Source organism: Gossypium hirsutum, chromosome D03, assembly GCF_007990345.1.
Source record: "Gossypium hirsutum isolate 1008001.06 chromosome D03, Gossypium_hirsutum_v2.1, whole genome shotgun sequence".
NCBI classification, from domain to species: Eukaryota; Viridiplantae; Streptophyta; class Magnoliopsida; order Malvales; family Malvaceae; genus Gossypium; species Gossypium hirsutum.
In genome coordinates, this window is record NC_053439.1 from 13,708,671 (window position 1) to 13,736,549 (window position 27,879).

At 34.8% G+C, this 27,879-nt stretch overlaps 1 non-coding gene across 1 annotated transcript; it reads left to right on the top strand.

Moving 5' to 3' along the window:
* Positions 1–13,030: 13,030 nt before the first annotated feature.
* On the top strand, positions 13,031–13,137 carry LOC121215669 (small nucleolar RNA R71). The gene has a single exon (XR_005911645.1). It is a non-coding gene; the product is annotated as a small nucleolar RNA R71 (small nucleolar RNA).
* The last annotated feature ends 14,742 nt before the right edge of the window (positions 13,138–27,879 follow it).

Here is a 27,879-nt window from a genome sequence, read left to right on the forward strand (position 1 = left end):
CTTCAAATCCAAAAATTTGAAAACCCATTCCACAGCCTAGTTTTGTAATTCAGTTCTAATACCACTAAATGTGATACTCCAAACCTGGCCTAGAAGTTAGGCCCGAATCTGGCGTGTCACATTGAAGTGTTTTTCGAAAACCATGTTTTCATTAATAACCCTTCTTGAAATTTCCAACTTCCTGCCATTTAAAACTGGTATAAAACCTCAGTTTGCGTTTGTTTATTTTTAATCGAGGTTTATTAAAAAAAAGTTGTTTCCCTTCAAAACCTTATTGTTGCGGAAGCTTAATTTAAACAAATGATTTACGAAAACATGATATTTAAAAATAGAGGTGTAGAAGCGTAGAGTTAGAAAATAGTTATTGTTCTGGAAAACCGTGTTCTACTTCTAGCAGATATAAATCACAATCACATCAAATCTCAAATTTTAAAATCTAGAAATTATAAAGGTCTTATTACAACCCGAATAAAAATCAAATTGCTTAAGTAAATGAGCAAACAGAATAAAACAAGTGCAATTGCGTGGCCCTCTCCGAGTCCCTCGCAGCTCCGAACCGTTGAACGCTAGGGATTACTTGAAAGGTTAAAAATAGGGTGAGTTTAAGAGAACTTAGTGTATAAACCCCTTATTAAAGAAACAGAATCAGTCTAGGCCTGAGCCCTTAACAGTAACAGTATAGTGTGGGCACGAGAACACTTATGGTGGCCTCTACAGTCTAACACCATGTTTCGTGGGCTCGATTCACCACACGAGCGTTCACACGCCCATGTGGCCTCAATCGCCGTACTTTCAGCTTTTCGGCTTTTCAGCTTTTGTCGATTCATAGAAGAGACAGTGTGATTACACACACTCTTTCGGCTTTACGACAGTAATGATTTACGGTGTATAGATACACACCTGATTATGTAGAGTACTAGAAATCCATGCGTGCCATAACCTTGACTAGATCGGTCGACTGAGATTTGCCTACTTGATCCAGAGCTTGGTGTAGCCACCCTTCCGCGTCCTGGCAGAAAATTTTGAAGAGCCGACACCTTATGCCGCTTAAACTTGGGAGTAGAGGCTACGCGCTCAAACTCAGCTGGTACCTTTGCTATAACTTTATTACTAGCACCCTCTTCACCCATCAGAAGTTCTAGAACCCAAAAGAACATACACATAGGAGAAAAGAGAAGAATTGGTAATAAGGGATCGCACCATTTGGCTTAAACAGTAAAAGAGAGAACTGAAAGGAACCGAAAGACTTACCGATTAACAGAGATTACTTGCCAAATCAAAAACAGGAATTGAGAGAGTACGGAATGTAGGAGCAGAGAATCCCTTAAACCAAGACTAAACCGTCAAGGGTTTGAAAGGGGGATAGAAAATAGATTTAACCAGAAGTGAAGAGTATAATCACTTACCAAGAAACAATGTATTCGGCCAAGGTATTAAAAAGGAAGATGGTGATAGATAAATCGAAAAGAACGTAGAAAGAAGGGAAGAAGGATTAATTAGGTTACAATGGCTAAAGGATGGAAAGAGGAAGAGAGCGCATAAGCAACCAAAGAGGAGAAGGAGAAGAATCGGTTCACAAAAGCCAGTGAGAAAAGGGAGATAGGAAGAGTAGTAAGCAAACCAAAATACAAAAGCCAAGACCCAAATGGATAGATAATTTCGGCTCCCAAAGAAAAGTGACCAAAACGTGATCAATAGGCACAATCAAGACCAATTTCCCGGAAAACCAATCCCCTAGCCGAATGTAAAAAAATAAAAAGTGTCTTCACTTACCTATTCGGCACCTAAACGCCCATGACCGTATTTTCATAATAGGGAATCCCCTTTTTTGGCCAACTACTATCACTCCCCTCAACCTTCCATAATCCACTCTGACAATCTCTCAACCTACCAATTCAAACTTCACCTTGCAAAGTTTCATTCTAACCCCACTTCTCAAGCTACAGGGAAATAAAACAAATACTCTTTGCATGCCAAGGGATTCGAACCCAAGCTCTCGCATCAGCCAATTTATGCCACTTGCCTCCTTGCCACAAGCTCTTTTTGTGCCACATTTTATCTTCAATTAATTAAAAAGGTCTAAAGGCCAAAGTCTTGGTTCCTTTAAAAGAAAAACTAAAATATATTGCAAGAGCCAAGACTTGAACCCAGGCTCCCTTTGTAACCTTAATGACGCTACAACCACTAAACCACATGCTTCCTTATGTCATTTTTTAACATAATAATTAAAAAGACCTACATCCAAGCACCTAGGGATTTATCCACTTAAAACCAAAATTTTTACTAAAGCTCAGGTTTGAACCTAGGACTTTTGCAACTCCTCTCAAAACCCTTAACCACTAAAGTAGACATACTTTTGTGCACAGTTTACTAACCGTTCCCTTACTCAAGGCCCAATACATCTAGGCCCAAATTCTGGGGTGTTACAATTCTACCCCCTTAAATAAATTTCATCCTCGAAATTTCCAACTATCAGAACAACCGCTTAGCTCAATGTACACCACTACGCTCTCGCTGTGCAATTTGATTTCAAAACATTACTACAGCTTCTTGAACCACATTCGCACGTATCTCTTGTGCACAATGTCTAGCTGCGTTTTATCAGCACTAACAGTTTTATCCAGATCAAAGTTTCACTATAGTTTCAGTCCCCTATAGGTTCAATTTGCTCTATCTAGAGTGGTATAGTCTATTTCTAAAGCAGTCACAGTACTTCTTAACTTACCGTATTTCAATTTCTAAATAGATAAAAGTATTTAGAAAACTTATGGGTTCAGCGTTGGAGACTCAGTGTGCCATACTTTTTAGAAGAAGTATCTGAAAACACTTCACATATTCAAAAACAACCTTCAAAAATCCAAAAATTTGAAAACCCATTCCACAGCCTAGTTTTGCAACTTAGCTCTGATACCACTAAGTTGGCAAGCGACGTGTTCCGGGCCCTGAACTAGTTCCTAATACCGAGGATAAAGTTAGATTGATTCGAGACCGATTGAAAGCGGCATCAGATCGACATAAGTCTTACGCAGACCTGAAGTATCGTGAGATCGAATTTTCTATGGGAGACATTGTTTTTCTTAAGGTCTCTGTAACGATCGAGTTTGTGCAAATGTACACAGTCTTTATCAAGTAATAAGTAAGTATCGAGTTATCGTCTCCATAGAGATTGTATTTCTGCTAAGTCACTTAATTTGTAAAATCATATTAACAATTTGAAAAATAAAAACACAATATAATTGGGAAGTGGTCCCTATATTAAACTAAATGTAATGATCCCTAATGCAAATTATCCTAAGTATGCAGACTATATGAATGAAATAGATTTTAGAAAAATTTAACACAATTTGCAACAATTATAACAGAAATAAACTAGGATAATTACTTTAATTAAACTTAATTTACTATCATCATGCTTAATAATATTCGGAAAAACATTCCATGGCAACTCGATCTTTCATGAGTTTGGAAAAAAATTAGGTCATTTAGGAATCCTTTACTTAGTAAATACGCATTTTACTGATCCTTATTTACTAAGGGTTTCTTAGCATTCATGTGAGGTAACAGGGATTTGTTAGGTTTAAAACAATTTAATCACACAAATCTAAAAACTATGAAGATAACAGAGCCTAGTTAGGGTTGTTATGCAACCTACAATTTAATCGGGTTAGGATCTAAATTGAGCATGCACATTTCAATTATGTGTCCATTAGCCATCGTCTGGTTAGGATCGCTCAGCTAATTCAGGTGCATTTCAATCACGTATGAATGAAATACAAACTTGATTTTAATTGAAAACGTGATCGATTGAGGCACAAACATTATAAGCCTGAATCAAATAAATATTATTTAATCAAAATAATCATCCTAACTTAAATAAAATTAAGGTATCATTGAACACATAGCAAACATATTTATATTAAATTAAAGAAAAGAAAGATTAAACCAAATTTAGAGTGGCTATCACCCAAGACTCTGACTGACGAGGCTCCTTCGCTTCTTTGTGTTGCTCCTTTGCTGATGGTTCTCCAAGGTGGCCGACCAAGGGCTCTTTAAGAGGCTAATTTGCTAAAATTCTTATGTAAGGATTATGATAGGCGTGGGAGCTAGGAGAGTTGAGAGAGAAGATGAGAGATGAGAGATGAGAGATGAGAAGGATGAGAGATGAGGGTTGAGGGATGATATGAGCTCTTATTTATAGCTGATGCAAGGGAGTTAGTTTGCTAAAATTAGGTGTGTCCATCCTTTGAAACCTCCTCCAAGAGTGGTCGGGCATGAATTGAGGAAATGTGGCTGATTTTTCCTTGATTTTTGGTCAATTTGAATGCCACAACAACTCAGGACTAAGGCTCGGTCTCTAACAAATCTTCCAGTAAATCTCTAATTTCTTCAACTCTCAAGGGCCTTGTATAATCAAACCAAAAATTGGTTTATAATCAGCCATGTGCAGCCAAAAATTAGGTTGACTTGGTCCCCGGTTTTGTAATTAGAAGAAAACTCTCAAACCTGTTAAAAATAGCAGATAGTTTAGAGGACAAAATGAATTAATTTAACCACTTTAATTAATCAATTTACTTAATTAATTAAACCCAATTTTATTAAAGAAATATTTAAAATGAATTATTAAAATATAACATTATATTTTATTATTTAATTTATCATGCATGGCCCACTTCATAGCTTAAAAATATAATATGCTTAAATTAATATAAAATAAGCCATTTTATGCATGAAAACTATATAATAAAACATAAAATCACATTTTAATAATATCTATGTCCTAATTTTATATTTTCACATGTTTCATTAATTTATTAAATAATTACTTGGTTTTAACAACAATTTTAAGTAAAAAGGTGATGAATTATATAGGAAAAATCCTATATATTTTTCTGTTTACACACCCCCAAACTTAAATCATTGCTCGTCCCGAGTAATGTTCATGCACAGCACAAGGTCTTGCTAAGGCAAATTTTACTAAGAGTGTAAGTAGCATCAATCTTTGTCTCATAATCATGCATCAACAAATTCATGCTCATAGATCTTATTTATTAACAAGTAAATCATATACAAACATTGTGAAATTTTTATTCTAAGTTTCAAGATATGCCAACATGAATCATAGGTTGCATGTATGTCACAGCCATAGATAATATTCTTCATTCAACACAATTTCTCATCAATCAAGCAAACAATCATAAGGCTTATTTATGTTCTTCATATGTTGAACTTAATACTTCCTCTCCACTAATGTAGGTGACATAATCATCAAACCAATAGGTCTTTTATAAGGTTGTAATGGGGCTTGGTTTAAAGATAGGGATTTTAAGAGATGAGACATTTCGGTTTCAAAAATCTTAACCTTTAACTTGTCCTGGATTTCTTGAAATTCAACCTTTTTCTTCAAGTGAACCTTTGGAACACGCCCAAGCTTATTTGGAACTCAAGCTCATATATATTTCCTTTTTGAAGACTAGGCGAACTTTTCTTCGCTCTTTCTTTATCTTTGTGATTTTTTTAAGCATGAGCACATACATCTTTATGAAAATTTCCTCAAATGTTGATTCCCAAGACACTTAAGTTAAAATAGGTGCACAAAATTAGGATAAATTTAAAAAGATGGTAAGTGCCTTATATTGTAGGTTCATTTCAAAAACAGTTCTTAAAGCTCAAAATTGTAGTTTCAAGGGTCTAATATCATAAGGTGGGCTTGAAAAGGCTCAAACGGTCCAAAGAAAAATGGTGCCTATATCATTTTAGATTTTCATGTCCTCTAAGATTTTGCCTCAAGAAAGTTACGAAGTCAATTCTAAAGATATAAACCTTCATGCACGTCTAATCTCAAGAGAAACTAAGTTTTCATGGCAAACATTACCTAAGACTAAGATCATAAAAACATTCCATTTTTCATGATAACATACAATCACTCAGATAAAATCATCATTCATACTTACATACAAGCTATCTTATTAAAAAGAATTTCTCCAAACATTCATTTATTAAAACATACTTATGAAAGAAATGATTGAAACATACTTGAAAATTTTAAAATTTGAACAATTTATTTGCCTTACCCCCTTTTAAAAAGAAGCAATGTCCTTATTGCAAGAACAAAGTAATGAATGAAAAGTGAACACTAGGTAGGGTTGTAAAGAAAGAGAGGTGAGTCATTAAGACTGCTTAAATACCAAGTCTTTCCTAATAACCCAATCCTAGACATGTTCATTCCCATTGCCACATCACTTAATCTTTTTCTTTCTAAAGAAGTATTTATTCATGCTTGCTATGTTTTATTTTGCAAAGATTAAATCCTAATTCCCGTTTTATTTTTTTGACTCATTCCCCTTGTCTTCTTTAGTTCCATCTCCACTTGCATCGTTAGCATCTTCTATCCATGTCTCAAAGATAACATTTTGGAACTCAGGAATAAAAGTGTTAGAGATATTCTTAAAAGTATTTCGAATTGAATCATCCTTAATTTTTGCATATTTCCAGTAAGTTTGCTGTTGATTGTGCATGAAATTGCACATATCCATCAAAATTGACAGCTCCAATTTCTTTAAAGTACTTGCAAGAGTCAGCATTGGAGTCATAAATTCTATTTCAACACTTAGCTTGACTGGTTCTTCTTCTAGCTCAACCTTTGGTTCAGAGTTTTCAGCTCCTTCAGCTGGTTGAGGACTATTTGGTTCCTTATCAGATTCTTCTTCTTCAGTGTCTGTAACTGAATCAACTTTATTTTTAGTTTTATTTGTTGACTCTTCAATTTCTGGCTCAATTGGTTCCTCTTTCCCGCCTTTGTTCAACTCATGCACTCTCTCTACTAACCTTTCAAGATCAAGACTTGTGATGCACCATTGGAGATACTACCCCTTTAGATTTTCTTGTGGTTTAACATGGGCCCTTAAGCAAAGTGAAGTGATTAATGATGGGAAATAAGCACTTCCTACCTTATTTTTAGCACAATCATGAATTTCCTTGAGGATGATTTTCCCAACATTAATGGACTTTTCTGTCAATATTGCATATAACAAGAGCATTCGTTCCATCGAGATGGTGGAACTATGTGAGATAGGCATAAAAGTGTAGCAAACAAAAAAAAATCATACATTTGTTATTGGTTTCAAGTATTCTCTTAGACAAGAATGGCTCTCATACTTTCTTATAATCCATTGGGATCCTGGATTTATCATAACATCAAGCACTTGTTGAAGAAAATCCCAATTAATATTGCTCATCATAGGGTAGTACTCATTTTCTTCAACATCAGGTAAATTAAACAAATCAGTGATGGACTTAGAAGTAAGAGGTACCTTTTTCTTTCGAACAATGACTTCAGTAGCATCTTGCATAGTCAAACTAGCATAAAATTCTCGAACTAGTTCATCATCAAGAAGTGAACGGGCATCACAGAATTGTTCCCATTTGAAAGCATTGATTATCTTTCTAATTGGCACAGGAACAACCATCATATCATTGCTCTTCAGGTTAAAACCTTTTTTCAATATCATAGGTTGATGCTTGAAAATTGAATCAAATCACTTTTTCACTTTTTCATCAACCACAATCGGGTTTTCAGGAGTAGTCTTTGACGATCTAGTTCTTTTGCGAGACATGGTATTTTCTCGAAAATTCAGTAGAGTTTCTACATAAGAGAGAAAAGAGAAATGAACAAAGTTGGTATAACTTGCTACAGCAAAAATCTTGCGACAGCAAGGATGGTGTAGTGGTGATATCTTTGCAGCAGCAATAGAGAATTTTGGCAAAAAGAAAGAAAAGGACTAGGGTTTCTTTTGGGATTTAAGGTTGACGGCACAAAGAAGAGCTTTAGGGATTTTTAGGGTGGAAGCAAATTGCTTTGAGGGATATGAAAAGTAGTAGAATGGAGAGGGGTTTATATAGGGAAAAATTAGGGCAACATGTAGCAAAAATTTAGCTACATTAAAGTTACTTGAGCGGAAAGTAATGGGTCCGACGACAAGGCATCGATTTTTCCCTCCTTTTTGCTGTCTTGGGCCTCAAACTCAGACTGTATCTTAAAAAAAAATTGATTAGTACTTTGGCCAAATTTGACCCCCTTTATTAACATAAAAAATTTAAATTTAAACTAAACAAAATGAAACTTAAAAAATTTCATTAGAAAATTTCTTCTTAACAAATTACATTAAATTAATTCCCAAGAAAGGTTGGAGGGGTCACAACAGTCCCGCTTAAGTTCCAATCTCCTTAGATAGAATTAATTAAATGTAATAAATGAAGAAAATAAAATCTAATTATATTATTTACACAATGAGTTCATGAAAAATTAAGGGTCTGCTAATTTGAGCAAGGATTCAATTCGCTCAACTTCACCATCCCAATAATGTTTGAGACGTTGACCATCAACTTTAAACGTACCTTCGTAATTGTCATAAAATTCAATAGCTCCATAAGGATAAACTCGGTAGATGGTATAGGGTCCTTTCCATCGGGATTTCAGCTTCCCAGGAAATAACTTCAACCTTGAATTAAACAACAACACCTTTTGACCTCCTTTAAACTCGCGAAGTTGTATATGAGTATCATGCCATCTCTTTGATCTTTCTTTACACATTTTGGCGTTCTCATATGAAAACAATCTTAGCTCTTCCAACTCATCAAGTTGTAACATCATTCTCTCACCGGCTTGCTTAAGATCAAAATTTAACTGCTTCAAAGCATAGTGAGCTTTATTCTCCAATTCTAATGGCAAATGACATGCCTTTCCAAAGACTAACCGATAAGGAGTCATTCCTAACAGAGTCTTGAATGCTGTTCAATAGGCCCATAATACATCATCGAGCCTTCGAGACCAATCTTTTCTGTTAGGACGTCCTACCTTTTCAAGGATACTTTTGATTTCATGGTTCACTCTTTCAACTTGTCCATTAGACTGAGGGTGATAGGCAGTAGCAATCTTGTGCTTCACATCATATTTGTCAAGCAACCACTTAAGCCATTTGTTCACAAAGTGAGAACCTTCATCACTAATAATAGCTCTTGGTGTCCCAAATCGTGTAAACACATGCTTATGTAGGAATCACATGACTACATTAGCATCATTTTTAGGGTATGCTTTAGCTTCAACCCACTTGGATACATAGTCCACAGCAATTAAGATGTATTTGTTCCCATATAGAAAAGGAAATTGGCCTAAGAAGTCAATGCCCCATACGTCGAACAATTCAATCTCTAAAATGTTTTTCAAGGGCATCTCGTTCCTCGTTGATATATTTTTAGTTCTTTGGAACTTATCATAGTTCTTTACATAAGCGTAAGCATCTTTAAATAGTGTAGGCCAAATGAAACCTGCTTGCAAAATCTTTTCTATATTACGTGAACCACCAAAGTGTCCCCCACTTGGAGATGAATGACAATGATATAAGATCTCAGCAATCTCACTTTCAGCTACACACTTTTGGATTATATTATCTGCACACTGTTTAAACAAAAACGGATCCTCCCAAAAATAATATCGACTATCATGAAGGAATTTTTTCCTTTGTTGGTATGTCATTTCTTGAAGAATTATTTCACATGCAAGATAATTGGCAAAATCAGCAAACCAGGGTATTTCATGAATTTAACTTACCTAAAATAAGTGCTCATCTGGGAAATTCTCATTGATAGGCACACCAGACTGGGTTACCTTATCTTGCTCCAACCTCAACAGATGATTAGCCTTGGTTTTGCATCTTTCTTCGTGAGCAAGTATTTAATGGCCACATGGTCAGTAAATACTATACCTTTGGTACCTATAAGATATGAATGGAATTTGTCAAAAGATAAAACTATAGCAAATAGTTCCTTTTCAGTTACCGTATAATTGAGTTGGGCTCCCGTTAAGGTTCTACTTGCATAGTAAATGGGGTGGAATACTTTATTTCTTCTTTGACCCATCACAGCTCCAATAGCATAATCACTTGCATCTCACATCAACTCAAAAGGTGAGTTCCAATCAGGTGCAATGATTATTGAGGCTGTAATTAACATATTCTTTAGATCTTCAAAAGCTTCTAAACATGCTTTGTTGAAATTGAACACTATATCTTTCTCTAACAACAAATAGAACGGCTTAGAAAATTTCGAGAAATCCTTGATAAACCTTCGGTAAAAATTAGCATGGCCAAAGAAACTTCTAACTCCTTTCACATTAATTGGGACCGGTAATCTTTCAATTACATCCACGTTTGTTTTGTCAACTTCAATTCCTTTCTTTGAGATCTTGTGACCTAAGAAAATTCCTTCATTGACCATAAAATGACATTTTTCCCAATTAAGGACAAGATTCGTCTCTTCGCATCTCTTCAGTACCTTTGCCAAATTACTCAAACAGATATCATAAATGTTACCAAAAATAGAAAAATCATCCATGAAAACCTTGATGAAATTTTTGACCATATTAGTAAATCTTGCCATCATGCATCGTTGAAAAGTTGCAGGCGCATTGCATAAACCAAAAGGCATTCGCCTAAAAGCAAACATATCGTATAAACAAGTAAAGGTTATTTTATGTTGGTCTTCTGGGGCTACAACTATTTGGTTATATCCCGAATAGCCATCTAAAAAATAATAAAATTCATTACCTGTCAGTCGATCTAACATCTGATCCACAAAAGGCAACGAAAAATGGTTCTTCTGAGTGGCTTTGTTCAACTTTTTGTAATCAATACAGATTCTCCAATCGGTAACAATTCTTGTTGGAATTAACTCATTACACTGATTTTCAATAATTGTGATTCCACCTTTCTTCAGCACGCACTGCACCAGACTTACCCACAAACTATTTGAAATAGGATAGATGATTCCTACATCTAACCATTTGATCACTTCCTTTCTCACAACTTCTTTCATAATAGGATTGAACCTCCTTTGCCCATCAATTCGAGCTCTTTCACCTTCTTCTAAAATGATTTTATGGATGCAAAAAGAAGGGCTTATACCTCGAATCAGGTATGGTCCAACCAATTACTTTATTAAATTTCTTTAGAACAGCAATTAATCGCTCCTCTTGATCTTTTGTCAGTTCTGCTAAAATAATCACAGGCAAAGTAGAACAATCACCTAAATACACATATTTCAAATGGGAAATAAGTACCTTTAGTTCGAGTTTAGGTGGTTCTTTGATTGACAACTTGGGTTGCATAAATTCTCTGACTTCTAACTCCAACGGTTCAAACTGTGTGGATTGAATACACTTTCTCGGATTGGCTTTCATCAAAGCCATGTTTTCTTCACCTTCTTCATCCTTCAAAGGGTTAAGATCTAAAGCTTTCTCCAATGGATCTTCTTCAAAAATTCTTTCCAAAGAAACCAAGGTTTCTATCTCTTCCATAACTGAACACTCCTCTGACAGAGCGGGAAATTTCATTGCTTTAAGAATGTTAAAGGTTACTTGACCGTCTTAAACTCGTATGGTGAGTTCACCTTTCTGTACATCAATTAATGTTCTTTCCATGGATAGGAAAGGTCTCTCAAGGATGATCAACACTTCCTTGTCTGCTTCAAAATCTAAAATAATAAAATCAGTAGGAAAAATAAATTTATCGACTCTTACCAAAACATCCTCGATCTTTCCTTCGGGATATGCTAAAGATCAATCTGCTAGCTGAAGTGTCACAATTGTTGGTCTTACTCCACCTATTCCTAATATCTTGATAATAGACTTAGGAATTTAGTTGATACTCGCTCCTAAGTCACACAAAGCTTTACCACAGTAAGATTCACCAATGTTACAAGGTATAGTAAAGCTTCCTGGGTTTTTCAATTTTGGTGGCAGTTTGTTTTGCAGGAACGCACTGCACTTCTTTGTCAACGAAACAGTCTCATACTCATTCAGTTGTTTTTTCTTGGACAATATATCCTTCATAAACTTCACATAATTTGGCATTTGTTCTAAAGCATGCACCAACTGAATATTGATGTGTAACTGCTTCAGAACATCCAAAAACTACTTCAACTGCACCTCCTGTTTCTGCTTGTGTTGCTGCAATCTTTGCGGATATATGGAACTTTTGGTTGAACCAGACAACTTTTTTGAGTAGCTAAATTTACATCCAAAGAAGATGTTAAAATATTTGAATTCACTAGGTCAATGTTTACCTTGTCAGCCTTTGCAGATTCTAATTCCTTTGGTGTAGGAACTTCAACAGCTAGTTGACTTTCCCCCTTTTCAACATGCTCATCATCGACATCAATCAATCAAGGTTCCAGAGTCTTTCCACTTTGCAAAGTCACTGCCTTGATACGTTCTTTACCCAAATTTCTTGGATTCTCAGTATCACTCGGCAAGGTTCCTTGCGGTCTATGACAAAGCCCCGTAGCTAACTGACCCATTTGGTTTTCCAAATTTTTCAATGTTGCTTCTTGGCTTTCGATCAAAATGTCATTCTTTGCCATGTACGCTTTCAATAAGTTCTCCAAACTGTTTGATGCCTCAGCTTGAAGTGGTTTTGGAGCTTGCTGATTAAACCCTTGAGATTGTTTGGGTCTTTGCTATAATAAGTTATTGTTCAGTCCATTTCCTTGGTTGCTCCAAGAAAAGTTAGGATGATTACGCCATGAAGGATTGTAGAAGTTGGACTAAGGTCTTTGTCCACTCGTATTTTGATATTGGTTCCCCACATAGTACACTAACTCAGGATTTGATAGACAATTTTTAAAAGAATGAACTTCCCCACAGAACACACAGGAAACTACTTCAAACGGACTTGGTGGCTGAGCTGTAAAATTATTAGTACTATTTGTAGTTAACTATTTTAACATAGAGGAAATATATAATACCTGAGCTGATAATGAAGTGAGAGAGTCAACTTCATGAACTCCGGCTACTCGTCTTCCTGAAGCTATTCGATTTGTTCGCCATTGATAGTTATTACTCGCGATCCTCTCGATGATCTCATAAGCCTCAGTATAAGACTTAGACAAAATTGCACTATTCGTGGAAGCATCTACCATCAATCCTGTATGTGCATTGAGACCATTATAGAATGTCTCCAATTAGATACAATGATGAATCCCATGATGAGGACACTTACGAAGTAGCTCCTTGAATCGCTCTCAAGCCTCATACAAAGACTCGTCATCCAATTGTTGGAAAGTTGTGATCTCGTTCCTCAACTTAGCATTTTTGCTAGGTGGGAAATACTTAACCAAAAATCTCTCTACTAATTCTTTCCATGTAGATATGGAACTTGGTGGCAATGAATTGAGCCATGCTCATGCTCGATCTCGCAATGAGTACGAAAACAACTTCAACCTCAGTATGTCTTTAGTCACACCAGCTATCTTGAATAAATCACTTACCTCCATAAACAATCGAAGGTGGGGATGTGGATCTTTCGTGGGCATACCACTAAATTGGCCCACCATTTGTAGCATTTGAAACATCACTAGTTTCAATTCAAACTGGGTTGCCTCAATATCTGGCCTTTTAATTCCTGGGTTTAACTCACTGAAAAGTGGCACAACATATTGTCTGATGCATTGATCCCTATCAGTGGCAATGGATATAGGATTTCGTACATAATCGGCTTCATTACCTTGGTCTTGATTCTGATTTCCAAGGTCCATCTTGACTTGCCTTTGAGCTATTCGTTCACGTCTTCTTTGTCTAAAAATTCGCTCAATTTCAAGGTCTACAGGGAGTAAATCGATAATTCGATCTATGCTCATAAACATTTGAGATGAAAATCACAAAAATTAAAAAGAATAAGTTAATAATGTTAGAAATAAATCAAATTGAAAATAAATAATTTCAAAAAAAAAGGATTATGGCAACAGTTGACAATCCCCAGCAACGGCGCCAAAAACGTGTAACGCTTGAGTTTGTGCAAGTGTACACAGTCGTTATCAAGTAATAAGTAAGTACCAAGTTATCGTCCCCACAAGGATCGTATTTGTGCTAAGTCACTTAATTTGTAAAATCATATTAACAATTTGAAAAATAAAAACACAATATAGTTGGGAAGTGATGTCTATATTAAACTAAATGCAATGATCCCTAATGCAAATTATCCTAAGTATGCAGACTATATGAATGAAATAGATTTTAGCAAAATTTAACACAATTTGCAACAATTATAACATAAATAAACTAGGACAATTACTTTAATTAAACTTAATTTATTATCATCATGCTTAATAATATTCGGAAAAACTTTCCATGGCAACTCGATCTTTCATGAGTTTGGAAACCAAATTAGGTTCTTTCAGAATCCTTTACTTAGTAAATACGCATTTTACTGATCCTTATCTACTAAGGGTTTCTTAGCATTCATGTGAGGTAACAGGGACGTGTTAGGTTTAAAACAATTTAATCACACAAATCTAAAAACTATGCAGATAACAGAGCCTGGTTAGGGTTGTTATACAACCTACAATTTAATCGGGTTAGGATCTAAATTTAGCATGCACATTTCAATTCTACGTCCATTAGCCATCGTCTGGTTAGGATCGCTTAGCTAATTCAGGTGCATTGCAATCACGTATGAACGAAATACAGACTTGATTTTAATTAAAAGCATGATTGATTGAGGCACAAACATTATAAGCATCAATCAAATAAATATTATTTAATCAAAATAATCATCCTAGCTTAAATAAAATTAAGGTATCATTATTGTAAACAAGAACAAAGAACACATAGCAAACATATTTATATTAAATTAAAGAAAAGAAATATTAAACCCAATTCAGAGTGGTTGTCACCCAAGACTCTGACTGACAAGGCTCCATCGCTTCTTTGCGTTGCTCCTTTGCTGATGGTTCTCCAAGATAGCCAACCAAGGGCTCTTTAAGAGGCTAATTTGCTAAAATCCTTATACCAGGATGATGATAGGCGTGAGAGCTAAGAGAGTTGAGAGAGAGGATGAGAGATGAGAGGGATGAGGGATGATATGAGCTCTTATTTATAGGTGAGGCAAGGGAGCTAGTTTGCTAAAATTAGGAGTGTCCATCCTTTGAAACCTCCTCCAAGAGTGGCCGGCCATGAATTGAGGAAATGTGGCTGATTTTTCCTTTATTTTTGGTCAATTTGAACGCCACATTAACTTAGGACTAAGACTCAGTCTCCAACAAATCTTCAGGTAAATCTTTAATTTCTTCAACTCTTCAAGGGCCATATATAATTTAACAAAAAATTGGTTTATAATCAGCCATGTGCAGCTGAAAATTGGGTTGACTTGGTCCCCTCTTTGGACGGTTTTACAATTAGAAGAAAATTCTCAGACCTGTCAAAAATATTAGATAGTTTACAGGACCAAATGAATTAATTTAACCACTTTAATTAATTAATTTACTTTATTAATTAAACCCAATTTTATTAAAGAAATATTTAAAATGAATTATTAAAATATAACATTATATTTTATTATTTAATTTAATCATGCATGGCCCACTTCATAGCTTAAAAATATAATATGCTTAAATTAATATAAAATAAGCCATCGTATGTATAAAAACTATATAATAAAACATAAAATCACATTTTAATAATTTCTATGTCTCAATTTCATATTTTCACATATTTCATTAATTTATTAAATAATTACTTGGTTTTAACAACAATTTTAAGTAAAAAGGTGATGAATTCTATAGGAAAAATCCTATATATTTTTCCGTTTGTAGTTTCGTCGTGGAAGAAGGTACTAAGATTTGGTCGTAAGGGCAAGTTGAGCCATAGGTTTATTGGACCCTATTGCATACTGAAACGAGTAGGACCGATTGCCTACCAGGTTGAGCTACCACCAGATTTAGACCGGATTCACGACGTTTTCCACGTCTCAATGTTGAGGCGCTACCGCTCCAATCCTACGCATATTGTTCCTATTGAGGAGATCGAGGTAAGGTCAGATCTGACCTTTGAGGAGGAGCCTATTCAGATATTGGAGCGAGATGTAAAGGTTTTAAGAAGAAATTTCATCCTACTGGTTAAGGTTCTATGGCATAATCATAGCTATGAGGAGGCCACGTGGGAGCCTGAGGATGCGATGCATCAGCAGTATCCTCATCTGTTTTGATCAGGTAAAATTTCGAGGTTGAAATTTTCTTTTAGGGGGTAGAGTTGTAACGCCCTAAAGTTTGCATATTTGTTTCTGTGTATTTATGACAACTGTGTATCTCCTTTAGTGGTTAAATGCTCTAGGTGTGTGTGAGAGGTCTTAAGTTCAAGTCTTGTCATGGGAAAATTTTCGTATTTTTCTGAACAAAGCCCTATCGCTAGTCAATAGGCTTATAAATAAATGTTGGTAAAGTATGTTAGAATGGGCCTCCTAGTCTGGTGGTTAGGTGAAGTGTTAAGAAACTGGAGGTCTAAGGGTTGAATCTCTACGCGATTAAGGGGATTTATTTTTACTGCTTGAGCCGTATAAGTGTTGTAGTTTGACCGAAATTCTAAGTATTTGAGGAGTGGGGGATGTTGTGGCTGATTTGTGGAGAAAAATAAGGAATTTGAGGTGTAGTGGGAAGTGGATGGTTTGTGGAGGGATAGTAGGAGAGTTTTTAGGAGCGGATTAGGGAAGGTTGGGGATTATCCAAATCTTATTTCATTTCTTTTTGCTATTTCAAAAATCCCCAAAGTGTTCATATTTCTTCTAACAGCTATTCTACTTTCTCCTTGCCGAAATATTGTGATTTTATTTCCTTTTTGATCTGTATTTGCTTTCTTCCCCACCTTGTTGACAAATTTTGGTTTTTCTTGTACCACTGTCCCTTTCATTCTCTCTATTCATATAGTTCTTTGGTGCGACATCGAGTCTTGTGCACGCAGTAAGTCCAATTTTAGTTTTGGCTTTTGTTTTTCTCAACTTTCGGTCGAGAATTTTTAGTTCTTTGGTGCCGATTTTTGCCATTCGACTTTCTGCTGATTGTTTTTCCCTTTCTGACTTTTCTTCTTCTTTCTGTTGTTTGCAGTCAAAATTCTTCACTTGCTGCCATTTCTCCTCCTTTACTCCTGGGTGCATTTCGTTATTCTCTTTTGTGCAAACGTTAGCCACTCGTGTGGTAAATGGTAAATTGTTAACATTGTTTTGATTGAGAAATTTTCGGTAAACTAACTATGGGTTTCTGGCGGCAGCATACCGTGTGGATTTAGGCCCTTCGTACTATTTCTTAGCAAGTCCATTGGAAACCTTGCAGTAAGTGTTCATTGCTTTTTAGATGAGTCCATTGGTTTGGGGATTTGTTGTTTAATCGTAAAGAATGATTGATTATTGCGTTGGATTGGTCAATTGTAGGTATTGAAGTGCTCGAGAGGGCTTAGGTATCGAAAAGACTACAGGTGTGTAACCGTAACACTGTAAATGGAAAACGACGAAGAGCTAAAAAGTGAGGTTGTCGACACCGATCGGACGCGTGGCTGTTCGTATGGTAGGCTGTGTAATCAAACACGGGCGTGTGATCGATAAGGCTAGCCTCGTACGATACTCAGGCCAGACCGAATTGGGTTGTGTGGGTACACATGGGTGAACCACACGGGCGTGTGGGATTTTTGGGGTAGGCCATGTGATCTACACGGCCAAGGCCAATTTGGGTCATGTGGGCCTACACGGGTGAACATCATGGGCTTGTAGGCCCATTTTTAATTTTTTATTGCTAAGGTTGCACTAGTCACCCGAGTCGACTATAGGCCTACTGTAGGGTCGGTAAGCTTACCTAGACCTCTAATTGACTGAAATGATTGTATGACTGATATGATTAAGCATGATGATGACCCACTAATTTGATACCATATGCTCGGTTTACATGCATGATATTATGTATAGCATGTCATATTTGTATATTGCATTGCATTGGGTTGGGGATTATAATGTTCGGAGGAAGTGTACTGAAAGCCCTCAAGCCTAATTTACTGGCAGCTCAGCTGCAAACTACTGTCTAGTGCCGCAATCGGTACTTTTTGGAGTATAGGGATGGGTGGGTTGATTATATCTCTACATGGAGCGTAGGGTTGGATAGAGTTGGACTGTAGAGGATGGCTGGGTAGGAATTAATACTGCATAACTGTTACTGTACTGAATATTGATAATATAATGGGCTAAGGCACTAACTGAAATTGAAACTATTACTAAAATAGGCTTAGGCCCAGACTATGATTGCATTCTGACTACTTGTTTATATAGGGATTACACACCGAGTTTTCATAAACTCACCATTTTGTTTTATCTGTACAGGTGATCCCCAGACTTAGGTGAATTGGAGGGGCGGAGGACTCAGCGGTGGCCACACGACCTTTTTGTTTTATTTCATATTTAATTAGGTTTTTAAACTTTTACTTGGGTTATTTTACTGTAATAAAGGCCTCTATGGATTTTCGCTTAAAATTTGGATTTTATATTTAAAAGAAAAACTTCCGCAACGTATAATGTCCTGAAAACTAATGATTAACTAAAAATCACAATTTTAGAATTAATAAAATATAAACTCTAAACGGAAAATGAATTAAGCGAAGTTACGGTTTATCCAACACTAGCTACGGTTTTCAAACACACTACCATGTGCCATCACCAGATTCAGCCATAGCATCCAGGCTGGGTTTGGGGTGTTACACGGCTAGGTGGAAAGCCCTAGACCATGTGGCTAGGCCATGTGACAGACTGTGGTCATATGGTATTTGCAAAATCAACCTACAGGGGAGACACAACCGTGTGGAAGGCTGTGTGGAAGGTCTTAGGCCATGTGAGAATCGAAATAACATAGGGGACATGGCCGTGTTGTCCACACATATGGCCCACACGCCAGTGTGGAAATCAATGTGCCCTATCCTAGGCACGTTTTTACCCCGATTCACTTTTAAAATAACACACACCTGTTACCAAGATCTCGAGCAACGTTCCTCACGTTTGAATATGATCCGAAGTACCTAAATGGGACCTTCAAACAAAATTTACATAGTAAGTAATAATGAATTTCAAAATTTACGTAGTAATTAATAGATCACATGATTATCGCTAGATAGAAAATCTATAAAGTTTGCATATCAACTTCAGGATTTAAAGCATACTTACCACTTCTTGGAAAATATTGGGGGTTTCTAAAAACGATTGCGATTTCGGTTGAAAACAAGTTGAAATTAGGGACTAATATTGATTCGAGAGCAAAAGCAAATTTCCACAATGGGGAAAAATATTTGCAAAGAAAAGAATGGAAAAGAAAGGGATAGAAATAGGGGGAAAGGATAAAGAATTCTAATTAGGGTTTGAAAAGAAATAAAAAAAACTATGTCTAATTAAGAAAGATTGAACTAAATAGCTAGGTTTTACAAACTGTAAAGAGGTCACATGGTAATTTACCCATGCAACCAAAATTAAAAGAAAAATGAAGATTGACGTGACTTGAACTTAGGAATATAAGGGGGAAATGCAAAGGCTTAACCATCGGGCTTCTACCTATACTTGTTAAGTTTTTGCTCCAATTAATATTTATTTTAGAGTGGCTTTCATCCTGGTTTGCTAAAAATAAAAAGAAGAGAAATGAGAGAGGAGTGGATAGACCCAAGGATCTCTAGGGAGTGCATTAACTACATAATCACCAAGACTAAGTCATTTCTTGCTTATTTATTTCATCCAACCCTATATATTTTGGGGTGTTATAGTCCTCAAATTTTACCTGGTTTGAATAGGTGAGGATATTACTGACGAAATACGTCTTCCGAATCTCATGTGATGTCCTCCGTGCTATGGTTCCACCACAGTACTTTCTCAAGAGGGATTTGTTTCCTTCCTAGAATCTTTACATCACAATCTAGAATTTGCACAGGTTCCTCCTCAATTGAAAAATCTGGTCGTACTTCATTCTCTTCGATTGGAACAATGTGGGAAGGGTCGGATCTATATTGTCTTAACATGGAGACATGGAAGACGTCATGAATTTAATCTAACTCTGAAGGTAATTCTAAATGATACGCAACCGAACCGACTCTTTTAAGGATATTATAAGGTCCCATGAACCTAGGACTTAACTTGCCCTTTCTTTAGAATCTTAGCACCTTTTACCATAGGGCCACTTTTAGGAAGACTTGATCGTCGACACTGTACTCAATGTCTTTCCTTTTAAATCTGCGTATGACTTCTGTCTATCTTAAACCACTTTTAGTCTACCCTGAATCAATTTGATTTTCCCCTCAAACTCTTACACTAACTCGGGACCCAAAACTTTCCTTTCACGTAATTCGGTCCAACACAAAGGTGTTTGACATTTACGACCATACAAAGCCTCATAAGGTGCCGTAAGGATACTTGATTAGAAGCTATTATCAACCCATGCAACCTCACTATCTCAGAAATATAGAACTTAACCAGGTTTTACAATGAGTAATCTTTACAGACAAGTAAGAAGTGTGTTGACCTAGTTAATCGGTCTAATATTACCCAAATTGAATCTTTCTTAGTGGGTGTTATGGGTAACCCACTAACAAAGTCCATCGTTATTCGCTCCCACTTCCACTAAGGTATTTTAATAGGTTGTAACAACCCATATGAGAAATGGTGTTCTGGTAGCCAATCCATACCTATAATTAAATCAAACTCCTCAAAATGTCACTCCATAAGGTCTACTGGAAACACTACTCCTTAAACCTCCAATGGACATCTCCAATAGATTTTATTTACAATAACTGACTATCCCAAGGGGCTTACTATGATTACATTAATAGTGGTTTCATTAAATGCTCCATTAATCCTCATTTCAAACAAGCACCCATTTTCTTCTAATAGTCTCCTAGGTGGTTCTTTCCACAATATTTACAGTGGTAAACCTTACCTCTAGAGTTAGTTATCACACCCCTTATATACGGTCTACCTTCTCTAGCTCATTTTATAGGATGAGAGTTTGAACTAGTGGAACCCAAATCTCTTTTAACCAGTACCTTACTTTTCTCCCGTTGTTCGTGATTCACTAGTTTAATCTCTTGCACTATTTTGGCTTTCTCCACTAGGGTCTAAAACACCTGTTGTTGGTGTGAAGCAACTTGAATCTTGAGGTCAAAATGCATCTCATTTTCGAACCTCAAGCATTTATCCTACTTCATGGTGACCATACCTTGAGCATATCAACTGAGCCTCAAGAATTTCGCCTCATATTTTACCACAGACGTGTCCTCTTATTTTAGACTGATAAATTTGAGCCTACGAGCCTCTTCATACCTAGTGCCCACATACTTTTTCTAGAAGGCCTCTTGAAAGTATTCTCAATATATATGGTCAACTTGCGTACCTCTTACGACAAACTACCACCAACGATATACCTCCTCTCTTAGCGAGGACGTAGTGCTCTTCAACTTCTGCTCCAGAGTACAATCTAAATCCTTCACAATTCTCTCCGTCAAATCCATCCAGTACTTAGCCACCATTGGATTGGAGCCTTTGAACATTTCTAACCCATTCGATCGGAGCCTCTCTACAAAGGATCCCCGATCCAATTTAGGCTCCAACAACCCTTTGTAAAACCCTCAACATCACCTGGGTCATTGTGTCGACACCGTTTTCATTCTCAACCTAGTCCTCCTCTAGTATTGGGTTTTCTCCCTGGACAATGGGTAACTCTATAGGTGCAGCCTTACGTGGCCTACCCCTACCACATCTGCCTTGGGTGTTCATAGTGATCTTTCGAAAGTTTGAAATCTAAAGTATATCTACAGTTTTTAAACAAAATTTCAAGCATTATTTATCCTCCTAAATGTTCATAATCTAAAGTTTACAAATTACTAAATTTTTAACACTAATCTCAGATTTAATTTCCTACAAAAAATAAAATTTTCTAAAATCTTGTACCCTGGTTTTTCCCAAAATACCCCTTTTTGATGCATGCATGCAAACATATTTCAAAATTTCACGGTCCAAGTTTAGAAAACCTAGGCTCTGATGCCACCAAAAGTAACCTTCCCAACCCGGCTTAGATGTTAGACTTGAATTTGAAAGATTTCATTAGCTACCAAAATGGCCTAGTAAGCTATTAAAGTTTTGAAATCAAATTTTTAAACATTTGCTTAGCTTTTGAAGAAAACTTAGTTTATTATCGATTTATTTATTACTCAAAATTTTAGTATTTTTTAGTATGTGAATCATTGATGTGTGTTTTCTTGTTTTGTGTACATGTGTATTCACTGAGCTTTCCCAAGCTCATCTCTTTACTTTCTTCTCTATTCATGATAAGTAGTGCACGAGATAACGAGGAGGGTAACAATTCAATGATCCATCACACAAACTTTCTTTCTACAGTATGTGCGCTGAGCTTATAAAACCCCAAGAAGGCAATGTGGGACATTTCCAAGCTAGAGACTTGGAATGGGACTTAGATGATTTTAGACAATTTAAAAATAATTTTTTATATGGTTGTAATTGGATTTTTTGGTCTATTTTAAAATTTGGGATTTTTTAATCTCTGTGTTTGCTTGTTTGGCTAAATTTGTTGTTTGAATTATATGATACTACCCATATGAACTAACAAGACATTTTGTAGCTAGTAGAGCTTGTCAAAATCCAGGTACGCCTTATTTCGCTTATTATATGACTTATAGTTTGATTTAGAAAAGCATGCTCTTAGGAGTAAATACTTATATGAAATATTTTGTATATGTATGGTGAGTATCGATGGCTGGTGTGATTTGTGGTAGTTTTTTAGAGAGTCACCTCGGTGGCTAATGTGTCACTCAAAATTCTGGTCGAATCGTCTCAGTTGTGTTTGGGGTGTCATATAGATCTTTACTCGACTAATAAATATTTGAGCCCGATTTAAATTTTTTTACCATAAAATGTCATATTAGTTTAAGAACTTGATAACTTTTCTCAATTTAATTCTTAAATTTAGATTCCATTAAAGTATACTAAAATGATATTATTGAATTCTGCTATGCCATCACCTGATTTTTTAATTAAAATTTTATTATATTTATTGTATTTTTTAGATTTTAAAATTTTAGGTGATGACATCGTAGATTAAAAGTGTTACATCATCCGAATCCAAGTTCATGAAAAAATTGAAAATTTTGTCAAAGACAAATGCGGACCAAGATGAAGAAATTTTATTTCATTTAGGACTAAATATTGGGTTATCCCATCTTAGTAACCTTAATGAAAATATTGTTGCTTTGTTGATTGCAGGTTCCGTTAGATTATCGTTTCTACAATTCAGAAACATGAATTGCTTGAGAAACCTTATCATAACAGGATTATCACTTTTTTAGGGATTTTCATCCCTCAATTCTTCAACCAATATTGAAACATATCCCATCATGGCCTCTCTCACATCGATGCAGCCTGAGTACGTGTTTTTATTTTTTTTAAAAAGCACCAATATCATAATCTTCAATGATAAAAGAGGGTAAAACAAAGTGAATGATTTTTGCAGTTCAATGCATTAGTGAACACTGTGTTCTCACTGCTGATAATGGTGGGATTTATGGTGGCGGTGATGTTAGACAACACGGTAGAAGTGGAGAAATCGAAGAAAGATAGAGGGATGCCATGGTGGGTTAAGTTTAGGTCATTTAGAGGAGATAATAGGATTGAAGAATTTTATCCTTTGCCTTTTAATCTTAATAGGTTTTTTCCACCAACCTAAATTTCCCAAAATTAGGCTTGGTATTTGCATATATTTTACCTGTTTTTCCTTTGATAAATACGGGTAGTAATAGATGACAGTTCGTGTAATTTTTCAAAATAATTTATTTATTAATTTATTTTATTTAAATTATTATTTTTTTATAATTATTTTTGTATTAGTGGCAAGAGTAATTTAAATATCAATTTTTAAAGTTGTCAACATTGCTATTAAAGTAAGGCCTTAACCTTTCGGCTGTCAGTGTGGTTGTTGACGATTATATGGCTGAAAATCAACCCTCTCTTCCCCTCTCATCTTCCTTCTCATTAAGTTTTGTATTAGCCGGCATAGTACCGGCCTATGGATGCCAATGAGATGCTAATGAGCATCCTCTTTTCTGACATAATAATGCATTGCTTGGCTCCTCAACTAAGGGTTCGATTTCCCTTTTTTGGGAGCTTTCGGGCATCTTTAGTTTGCCTATTTTTGCTCGAGATTTTCGCATTTATTGGGTGCCTGAGGTATGTCCATTGTAACAACAGTGAGGGCATGTCAAAACTCTACACATCAAGGTCTAACCTTCTCAGCCCTAATGGCTAAACACCAACATATGATAAAGTTTTCAACTTGATTCAAACAGAGTATGATTTGATTTTGTAATTCATTTTTTATTTACATATTATTTTGTAAATTTATCTGAGATTTGATCGTCACTTGTAATTTTTTTCGTTGAATGGATATTATTTTTAAAAAAAAAACTTACCATTGAATTGAAATAAAATAAAAGCATACTTTCATATTATGTTTATTCTTTAAAAAATGAAAAACAAAGATACTTAGTATCATTATAACTACACTTATAGACCATTGCTGATACATGAAGTAATTATATGAAATTGCAATGAGACTTTGAATTCAAGTAATCTACCCAACAGAGTTGGTGCCTCTTGGCTTGTGACACCAACTCAGTCAAGGCAGGCTCTGTTTGTTTCATTGAAAATGGTTTTCGAAAAATATTTTCTACATTTTCCTGTGTTTATTTCATGGAAAACAGTTTGGTCAATGGAAAATAACTTACAAGTCAACGAAAAATAAACGCTCTTTTTCCTCTAGAATGACTTACCCTTTACGGGTGATTTTATTTTTATATAAAAATTAACTTAAGTCAAGCTTAATATTATTATATTATTAATAAATTTTTATTTTTAAAATTAATACAATATTATAATTTTCAATATTATTAAACATACATATTTTATTATCTATATCTAACCATATAATAAATTATTAATATAATATAGAAAATAAATTAATAATGGATAATTTTATTCATCATTTTTTTGTACAATGGATTGCCTTCAATAGAATTGAAATTTTCAAATTGACTGGTGGAGGAGTTTTCGACGACCAGGGAACCACTGCTTATAAGAGGGAAGGTTGCGAAAAGCATGATTATTGTGGTTCACTTCCTATTGTAAGTTATTTTCTTATTGAGATGTTATGACTTTTGTTTTTATAAATAGAATTAAGCAATAATTATTTTTTGTTTCATTCTGGAATTAAACAGAACCTAAGGTTTGATTTTTTTAACCAACACAATGATACAAGATATAACTACCAAAGACAGCAAGCAGTTCCACGTTAATGTTCTAGGAAGCAAAAACATTACTTTCGAACATTTCACCGTATCTGCACCTGGAGAAAGCCCAAACATAGATGGGATTCACATTGGAAGATCAGATGGGGTTAATGTTTTTAACTCAGAGATAAAAATTGGTGATGATTGTGTTTCAGTTGGGGATGGTTCCAAAAATTTGGTTATCAATGGAGTAAGTTGTGGACCAGGACATGGTATCAGTATTGGCAGTCTCAGATTGTTTAAAAATGAAGAACCCGTTGATGGAGTTACAGTAAAAAAATTGCATCATGACTAATACTTCCAATGGTGTTTGAATCAAAACTTGGCCAGGTGCTGAACCCGACACTTGTTCAAATATTCAGTTTGAGGATATTACCATGACTAATGTTAGTTCTCCTATTATAATTGATCAGAAGTATTGCCCATGGAACAAATGCAAAATAAATGTATGTACATATTTATCAAAATCGTAAGAGAGCAAAAAGAGTTAACCGGACATTGAATTATTATTTTATTGATGCAGGAAGAATCAAAAGTTAAACTAAGCAACATTAGTTTCAATAACATTCACGGCACTTCTGCATTTCCAGAAGCTCTCAAGATTATTTGCAGTGCTACTTTGCCACGTGAAAATGTGGAACTTGCCGAAATTGAAATTACGCACAATGAACCGACTGGACCTTCAATATCACAATGTTCGAATGTGAAGCCTAAAGTTAGTGGCAAACAAAATCCAGTTGCATGTTCTGCCCCTATCCCAGCAAAACCTACCCCGACCGCTTAATCAATAGCATAGGTATAAATTTTTTTGATAAGGTTGTAACTCCTATAATTATATCTATTTTGCACACAAATTTTGTTTTGTTTTACATTCTATGTTCTTAAGAATATTTTTCTTAAACTTAATTGTTTTTAAAAATACACTTCAACAAAAAAATATTGCAATGTGATAACATTTTATGCATTTAGGCTTGCGATATAATTATTTTTAAAATACTACTGAACTAGATACTATTTAATTATTTTGTTTTTATTTATTTATATAATTTATTTTGTTTTTTATTTATAAACTTGGCGTAATAAAAAATTTACTAATCAATATTTATACATGGTATCAATTTAGTTTTGATTCTAAAAATAACCTTTAACTTTTACACCTTGTATAATTTGATTATTTTTATAGTTTTGTTTTTTTATGACTCTTTCACCTTAAAAGCTAAAAAAATAAATTTATCAATTAAATTTGATCCAAAACATATTAAAATTACAAATCTAAAAATTTAACATAATAATTTTATCTTTTCTTATTGTTTTAAATTTAACCTTGAATGTTACAAATAAGAGCAAAACTGTAAAAAAAATACAAAATTGCACTATATAAATGTTAGGGAGTTTAGTTTTTTAGAATCAAGATTAAATTGACACAATGTATAAACGATGAGAGCTAAAATTACTAATATGATATTATTAAAAGTTGTCAAATTTTTATAAAATGTTTGGCGATGGAATCCATCAAACTGGTTCAATAAAAAATTGATGGTTTAACCCGTTCAACCACTTGTTCAATTATTGACCCTGAATGTAATCATCGCTTCAAAATTTATATAAAATTTTTAAATTTTAAATGATAATATCTTAAATTCAAAGACCAAAAGGAATTTAATTGTCAAATTCAAATGACAAAGTGGATAAAAAAATAAACCTAATAGCCAAATTTTTAAATGATAACACGATTCTCCAAGTAGTTTTGGGAATAAGGTTGCCAGTAGTTATTTGAAGGTCTTATGCTTATGTTATACCAATAGGCTATATAATAAATGGCCCACCATTGCAACGAATTAGTGCCCCCTCCTCCAGCTTACGTTGTAACAGCCCGATTTAGGGCTTAGTCGGAACAGTGGGTTTGAGACCACAAATTTGAAGAGAAAAAATTATTTTTACTATATTTTTATGGTCTACAATTTCACGAAAAGATTTTGTGAAAATTTCGTTCAAAAATTTTGACGTTTGGGCACTCAATATAGCCAAAAGGACTAAATTGTAAAAAGTGCAAAAGTTGAGTTTTATTTGTTAAAGATATTTAATTGTTATGGAAGTATAAATTAGGGGTCCTTATGTGGTAATTAGACCATTAGTTAGTGATGAAAAAAATGGACAAGAAATAAGTGAAATAGGATTTTTTTTAAGTAAAGGCATTTTGGTCATTTAGTAAATAAATAGAATTAAAATGAGAAAAATATGTAAAAAATGGTGTTATCATATTTGCTTGCTGCCGAAACTTGAAGGACTCCGTAGCTAGGGTTTTGGCCACTTTCAAGCTTGATTATCAAGAAAGACGTGGAATCAATCTCGATAAGGGAAACGAAAAGGTTGTGGATTGCATTGCAAAATTCCTATATTTTATACCAAGGTAAGTAGTATGTAATTAATACATTGTTTATAAATATTTCTGATATTTTTTTATAATATATGAGAAATGGTTGAATATGAAATAGTTATATAACAATTAGAAATTTAGAATTGATAGTTGAATCGATTAAAATCTACTTGAATTGTGGATATATCATTGACAAGTAATAAGTGAAGTAGTTGAATTGAATTATTAAATTTGTTATGGGATTGGACTAAAATATTGAAATTGTGATTTGTGTACGGATAAATTGTAAATCGTTAAAAAGTAAGAATCTCTG